This window comes from Podarcis erhardii (assembly GCF_964252035.2).
Source record: "Podarcis erhardii genome assembly, chromosome: 15".
Taxonomy (NCBI): Eukaryota; Metazoa; Chordata; class Lepidosauria; order Squamata; family Lacertidae; genus Podarcis; species Podarcis erhardii.
This window is the reverse complement of record NC_138505.1, coordinates 38519070-38526974: the sequence shown is the minus strand read 5'-3', so window position 1 is coordinate 38526974 and position 7905 is coordinate 38519070. Positions and strand designations below refer to the sequence as shown.

General features: G+C 43.8%; 1 long non-coding RNA gene across 1 annotated transcript; it reads left to right on the top strand.

The window, feature by feature from the left end:
* Positions 1-6945: 6945 nt before the first annotated feature.
* Positions 6946-7238, top strand: LOC309330840. The gene is made up of 2 exons (XR_014151615.1): positions 6946-7129; positions 7171-7238. It is a non-coding gene; the product is annotated as an uncharacterized lncRNA (long non-coding RNA).
* The last annotated feature ends 667 nt before the right edge of the window (positions 7239-7905 follow it).

Here is a 7905-nt window from a genome sequence, read left to right as displayed (position 1 = left end):
AATTTGCCTTCAGTTCTGTTACATTACAGTCAGTTCTGACCGGCTATGTAGCATATGATCTTCCACAATGTGACACCTGACTAGTTGGGATCATTCCAGGACAGGATGGCAGAGATATCCCACCAGAGCAACAGAGAAGATTAATTTTCATCCAATCCAAGTACAATTTCATGGAAAAAAAATCTACCCTTCTGAAATTGCTGGTTTATGTCCCATCTGCATATCACAATAAGATAATTCTAGTCACCTAAATATGTGTAGGAAGAGAAATCTGTATGCAAGAGAGCTGGCGGGCAATTAAGAGCAACTCTCTGTCAAAACTTGCGCTGGAATACTTCCAGTGCATCAGCTTAAGACGGACGCTCCCATTCATTGACTTGGAATGGGTGCAAAGAATTTCAATAGCTACATGCTGACTGAATCTTGGTTTTCAAACCTATATGAATGACTAAAAAAAGTACTTGTAGTAAAGTGAAACAAGAAAGTCAACAGGGAAGAAAATCCACAGCTTTTACTGGGAAACATGGAGCAATGAAAAGAAAGCAGTGGGGGCACTGCAAATGAATAATAAGAGGAAACTATTGGGCCCAGCTCATACAGAGTTTGTTTTGTGTCCCTCTTTCACTCGGGAGGTCTTGTTCCTTTGGTGCTGCCTACCAGAGACAGATGAAGTCCTTGTGAAAACCAGAGGATGCCAACTTTGTCCATTGTGGAAGACTTGGCCAACACATTCTTGGCTTCACACTCAGGGTCTAGAGGTGTGCTTACAGATGAATGCTCAGCACTCTGTGACTGAAACATGGACCAGCTTTCAAAGAATTCCTTGGAGGTGTGTGGCCTTTCTGTGCTTTATAGGGTTCTTTTTTGTCCTCCCCCACATTTCCCTTTGAACAGGAAGACATGGCATAAAGCTCCTTTGGAATCCCACACAGTTGCAAAAGCACAGAGGTCCAGCTGGAGTGGGTGGTGGTGAAACCCCATGGTTGCATTGAGTATGATGGGGTGGTTGTCACCTGGCCATCAAGAGGATGGGAAATAGACAAAACATGCTTGAGTTGGAAAAAAGAGATATCCGTGTTAATAGTGTTATCTATTTGTATAGACTTGTTAAGATTTCTAATACTACATATCGAAAGTCTGAAATGTATTACTGATGTTTCCGCCCCTCTCCTTTTGTCTCTGCTTTGATATTTCATCCCAAAATACTGAAGCATAATGCTCTATGCTTGATTTTGCTTGCACCTTCCAGGTCATGTCTGAAATAAGGACTGGCCTCAGGGTCAAAGATAATTCACTGAGTGCAGTTTATATGCCAGCTGCACTGATGTCATAATCTACAATAATAAACCATGTAAAAAGTTCAGATTGGTACCCATCATTACAGTCTGGCTTGCAACAGCACTGTCCCTGGGGGAGTTGGCCATAAGCTACAGAAAATAAAACACTAGCGAGGAAGCATCAGCGGAGACAACACAGGAGAGATGAAGCTGCTGTCACTGGGGATGCCTTAACAAGCTCTTCTTGGAAGCTGGGATGGAAAAGCCCTGGGAGGCAGGCACTATGCTGGAGTCATTAGAAAGAGTGGAACCCCTTAAGCTTCTGGAAACAGACAGGAAGAAATATAACAATGTCATTTAGGGTTGACATTTGTTTTTACTCCAGGGTTGGGAAACTGGATCCAGCCAGGTACTAGCTTGGATCCACTAGGTAAGAACTCCTACAGAGTTTCTACAAACCTGAACACAGAAATTTCCCCACCCCGAGTTCTTTCCTCCCTTTGTGGACCAACCCACAGCCACCTTGTGACATTACCATTCAAAGCGTACTAAGACTTCTCTCGAGGAAAATGTCACTTGAGGAAATGTCAAACCTCTTTCCTTCCCCTGGTAGACCGAAAGTTAATAGCCTTGCAAAAACCATTCTAAAGATTACAGAAAAGGTCTACAATATGCAAATACTTTAACCAGACATTAACCACATAATAAAACGACCCCTTTCTCTGCATCTCCCAACATCCATTCCATTTTTTTTCAAGGGTCCCAGTTAATTCAAAACTTTCCACAATTTAGTGGGTTCCAATGCTAGAGTGTTGCCCCATTGACCTCTCCATTAAGAGAGTTTCAAGCCAATTCCAGCAGCAATTGTTAACTGAAAGGCCCACTCTGACACATCTCCTGAAAGGTGTCTGGCTATACTGACGTGGATGTCAGTGGTATCTGACACTGCCTTTTGCTTGAGAGATAGCAACACAACTCTTGTGTTCATGGTACAGAGATGCCAACCACCCTTCCAAGCCATTCCATTCATTTTCTCAAAACGTGAACTTGTACACACACAAACATGCATAAACAGAACAAAACAAAACATTGCATTAGGGCGTAATTGCTTGTAAAATGTGTCTATTAGGAGGAATGTACAAGAAAATGCATACAAATGTTCATGCAGACAAAAATAAAACACAATTTGCAAACTGGTATGGAAAGGGAGCAAATTTAATTTAAGACTAGAAAAATGAGAAACGGAAAGAGATTGAAATTGGCTGTCTCTCTTAGCAGCTTGACTATTGGACCCCTGCTCAAAGAGTTCTGGGGGAGGCTACTAAATGAGTCAAGCAAAGATGAAAAAGCGTGATTTACAAATCAACTTGGATTTTTCCAATCAACTAGACAGGCCTTTTTCTGTGTCACTTGGGAGATGCCACTGATATGGGACTGAGTGCCTTTTTATTTTATAGCACAGTCAATAATGGATAAGCACTTGTTTCATTTTTAACTTAAGGGAATTGATCTCATTATGTCTAGTTATGATCACAGGTGATTCACGAGACTCAAGGAAGTGGGAAAGCATCCAACTGTATGTTCGTGCCATAGAAAGAAAGAAAGAAAGAAAGAAAGAAAGAAAGAAAGAAAGAAAGAACTGGAAGCTCATTGGATTCTGGTTGTCATGTGACAGAGATACTCTGGAAAAATTAGTTAGACCTGGAGGGGGGTGGATAGCCTTCAAATCTGCAGGATATACTTTTGTTGTTAGTAAAACCCTGAGATCCACCAAATCTGGGCACCAACCTTCTCATATACAGTAGTTTCAAATAACCAGGTGGAATGACTACCAATAGATGTAGTTTTGGAAGGGATTTTGTGTGACTGCCCTTGAGTAACAGGCAATGGATGGAGGGTGATGATCTGGCTATGTCCAAGGTGATGATTCTTCTGGCTGAAGAATACAACCAGGTTCTTAATATTAAATCCAGGTCTGATGGTGATGAACCTGAAAAAACCCGGAGCCAAGTTTCTTACAGGCACTTTCTCCAGCTCTGATTAATCTAAGGCGTCAAGAAGTGGTGGACTCTCCTTCATTGGAGGTTTGAAAGCAGAAGTTAGGTGGCCATCTGTCAGGGATGCTTTAGTTGTGATTCCTGCGTTGCAGGGGCTTGGGCTAGATGACCCTGGAGGTCCCTTCTGTCTTTACGATTGTATGATTCTACCTTCCCATTCCACATTTCTTGCACAGGGATCAAGTCCAAGTACGAAATCACAAAGAGAATGAGAAGTACTCACCTTCAGACCAAGGGACTGTCCCTTTGTGATGCCGTAGTCTTCATAGGAACATAGGAATCTGCTTTATACTGAGCAATACCATTGGCCCCTGTATCTCAGTATTTATCTACAGTTTCAGACTAGAGGTCATGCTCAGATCCACCTGGAGATATTGTGGGTTAAACTTGAGACATTTTTCATGCAAAGCTAAAGCTCTTTCCCCAAAGTAATTACTCCTCCCTATTGAGGAGTCTAACCAAGGTCTCCCGCATGTCAGGTGGGGATGATTACTACTATATAAATGAGGATGACCTGGGATCCAGCTAAGGCAAGGGGATGGTGGACCCTAGGAACATCATCTGGCTGGAGGGAGTTTCAAGGCCTAATTCAATTTCCCACCTTTGTCACAGCAAGTTGTGCACCCAGAGTGTTCTGCTCCCCTGGCCTACCTGGCAGACAGTGTGAAATTCCAAGTCTAAAAGCCAATTCACACAAGTCCAATCCAAAGATCAGGAAACACAGTCCTGGGTCGGTTCCAAATAATCCAAGATAGGAGTTCAGGATTCAGTCCAGAGTCAAACTTGAAGTAGAAACGCATGAAGGTCCAAGGAGAATCCCAGGCAGTCCCTCAATGGGGGCAGTTGAGCAGACCAAGCCCCTCAGCTCTGCTGCCTTCTGACCCTGTGCCTGCCAATTGCAGCATCTGGGCTTGATGTGGCAGGTGACCCTCACCTGCTCTCAGCCTGCCCCAGCTGAGGAATCACATGCCTCTTTTGCCGGCTGGCCAGCTAGTGAACTAGGCTGCAGGCCCAGGCCTGCCTCTGCTTCCTGGAGTGGCCTGCCCGCTGTACCCTATGTCTTACAACCCGCCGTGTTTGTGGGGACAAGGGCCTCTCTGGCTCCGGTGAGAGGTCCTCCCGCTCAGCTTCCTGTGCACTAGCCCCTGCCCCCTCATCTTCCTCTGTCACCCGGTGAGTATGGTCTACAACAACCTCTCCTTCCCCATCCCCAGCTTGCTGCCATGTGAGCCACTCAGAGCTGCACCCCTTGCCAGGATCTTCTTCCTCCTCTTCCTCCTCCCCGAAATCCTGCCGGTTCATGACACAGAGCTATGCTGAAGTGCTGAGAGTCTAACTGCCATGCTCTACTTTTTTTTTCTCCCTGAGGACAGGTCAGAATAGATGAGAAGCCAAGTGACACATAGTCCCAGCTAGGCTGATGGAGAGGTCCTGTTGTTTCAGCTTCCCATCTGATGAAGACAGGAGGAACAACTGCTGATGGGTGGAGTTTGGGAGGGGGATCCAAATGGCAGTTCATCCCAGATGAGCCCATGGAGATGGTCCTGCTATTTCACATCTTCCTTAGAAGCAGCCCAGTGGAATCCACAAGACTGCTGATGGTACATTTCAGGGCCCAGGAAATGAAGCAGGCAATAATTTCTTTTGTATTCCCTACTGGATTATTCCATGGACGGATTCCCTGGGAGAACAACAGCCATAATATGTTTTTGACATTAGATATATTAGATGAATTTCCCTTGTCTACTGTCTACCGTTGCTGAATAGTGGAGTGCTAAATACTAATGTGTCATCCTAATCCTGTTTCCCCAGAGGCCCAGGTTTTTGTTGTTGAGGGAGAAATCAGGAGTTGCTCAAATGGCACAAATCAGTTGCTCTCCATTTTGGGGTCCATTTGGAATCTAGAAAGTAACGCTTAAGAAAAGGTCATCAGGGGCCTGGGAGAATTTTGGAAAGTTTGCTACTATGAAGAAACTTCATGGCCACCCCAAATGAGAAATTCCACATTCTTTCCTGTTCTCCATTCAATGGAAGCTACATTTGGGCCAGAGAATATCATTTGTATTAGAAATTTTGGGGTGTAGGGCTCAACCCACAGGTGGAAAGGCTGTTGGAGTCAGAGGAGCAGGACAGTGCTACCTCCTTGTGCAAAGTATCCCTCAAAGTAGATCTTGGCCATTGGGGCTCCATCTTATGGAACTCTCCAGGAACAGTTGTTTCCACATGAACATTAGTTCGCCTGTCTTATCAAGTGATATGTAATATTTTACCTTGGTCCATCTAACTCAGCATTGTCTACACTGATTGGAAGCAGCTCTCCAGGGTTTCAGACAGTGAGTCCTGCCCAGACCTATCTGAAGATGCCAAAGATTGTACCTGGACCTTCCTCATGCAAAGCAAAGGCTCTACTGATGAGCTCCAACACTTCCCCTTACTTCACTAACAATCGATCTGTGAGCTTCTCAGTGAATTTGGAAAACAGGAAGCTGTACCAAGCCAGATCATTTGTCAATCTAGCTCAGTATTGTTTGCACTGACTGACAGCCATTCTCAATTATTTCAGATGGGGGGGGGCATTCACAGTCCTACCTTCGGTTGCAAGGGATTGAACCCGGGTCCTTCTCTGTACAAAACAGATGCGCCGCTACTGAGGTATGGCTCCTTGTTGTGTGCCACACTGTTCCATCAAACAACACATGTTAAATGAATCAGGAGCTCATCAGAACATCTCAATATGGTGGAAAGTTGGCTGAGTTTTATGTTTGGCGAACAGAGCCTGATCAGCAGCACAGAGGTCAATAGAATCAGCCTGATCAGGATGTGTGACTGAGCCTGCTGACTCTCCCTTGGGCATCTGGCCAACATCTGTGTAGGTGATTTGGAAACCAGAGAGAACATGTTGCATGTGATGTCTCTCAACACTGCATGACTGATCTGCCTCCTTAAGGATGGTTCTGGATGGTTTTCTGGAAGGCCTCAATGTTCTTAAGCTTAGTGACTCAGAAATGACAAGTGGCTTCTGAATGTTCTAGTACAGTGTCAATGCAATCCTATGCTGGTCTCCTGAGAAGTAGGCCCCCATCAATACCCTAGGTGGGTATACTGTTCTGTGTATAGCTGGGGAGGGAACCTCAGGCCCGAGGGCCAAATGTGGCTCTAATTGGCCCTTGGAATCCTTATCAAGCCACACTCCTCATTGTCCCTGCTTTAAAGGATGGTGACTGGAAGGTGTTGTTTAACTCTGATAATGCCTCTTCTTACCTAGATGAAGCCTAGAGGTTTGTGTGCATAGAGGCAAGCCTATTAACAGAATAATAGAATTGGATGGGATCCCTAGGGTCATCTAGTCCAACCCCCAGCAATGCAGGAATCTCCATTAAAGCATCCATGACAGGTGGCCACCCAACCTCTACTTAAAAACCTCTTAGGAAGGCAAGTCCACTACCTCTCATGGGAGTCTGTTCCACTTTTGAATGGCTCTTACTGTCAGAGTTGTGAAGGCAGCAGAGAGCATTGTTGGCTGCCCACTCTCCACCTTAGAGCAGATTTATGCCACAAGGTGCCATAGGAAGGCACTGGACATAGTAAAAGATCCATCATATCCTGGTCACTGTCTCTTCGAGCTCCTGCCGTTGGGACGGAGATACAGGACGATGAAGACAAGAACGAGCCGTCTCAAGAACAGCTTCTTCTCCAGAGCGATCTCGGCCCTGAATGGGAAACCTGGACTTTGAAAGTCATCTAATCTTCCTTGCTGTACTATATTGTATTGTTTTAATTAGTGTTTTTATAGTTGTTTTGATTTTGAGTGGAGAGCCCTACCTGGGTGGATGGAGCAGCCAAGTAATTTCGTTGTCCCCTAGAGGGGGCAATGACAATAAAGATATTATTATTATTATTATTATTATTATTATTATTATTATTATTATTATTAGAAAGTTATTCCTGATATTCAGTTGGAATCTCCTTTCTTTTCTTTTTTTAATAATATTTATTAAAGTTTCATAAATATTACAAAAATGAAAAAGAAAAAGAAAATAAGAAAAATACAAGTTACAGAAAAATAAAAGCAATTAAAAACATTCCAATCTTTCTATGTCTTGTCTTTCATTTACTTGTTTCCCTGACCTCCTCACATCTCCCTTTTTTGTATTCTAATTCAATTAGCAGTTTCAGCAAATCCTTTCCATTTTTGCTTTTTTATCTTAATAATTTATCTTAATATATTGTAACTTTACATTCTCACCTATTCATAATCCAATTTTACCTAATTCTATAACATTACTGCTAAAACCACGTAACTTTCTTGTAACTTGAAGTCATTGGTTCAAGTCCTACGCTCCAGAATGGAAGAAAACCAGCTTGCTCCATCTTCCACAGAACAGCCCTTCAGATATTGAAAGATGGCTACCACATCTTTTCCAGGTTAAATATACCCAACTCTCTCATCTATTCCTCATAAGGCTTGGTTTTCCAGGCTCTTGATCATCTTGGTTGCCCTCCTCTGCACACTTTCCAGCTTTTCAATACCCTTCTTAAATTGTGGTGCCCCGAACCGGACACAGTACTCC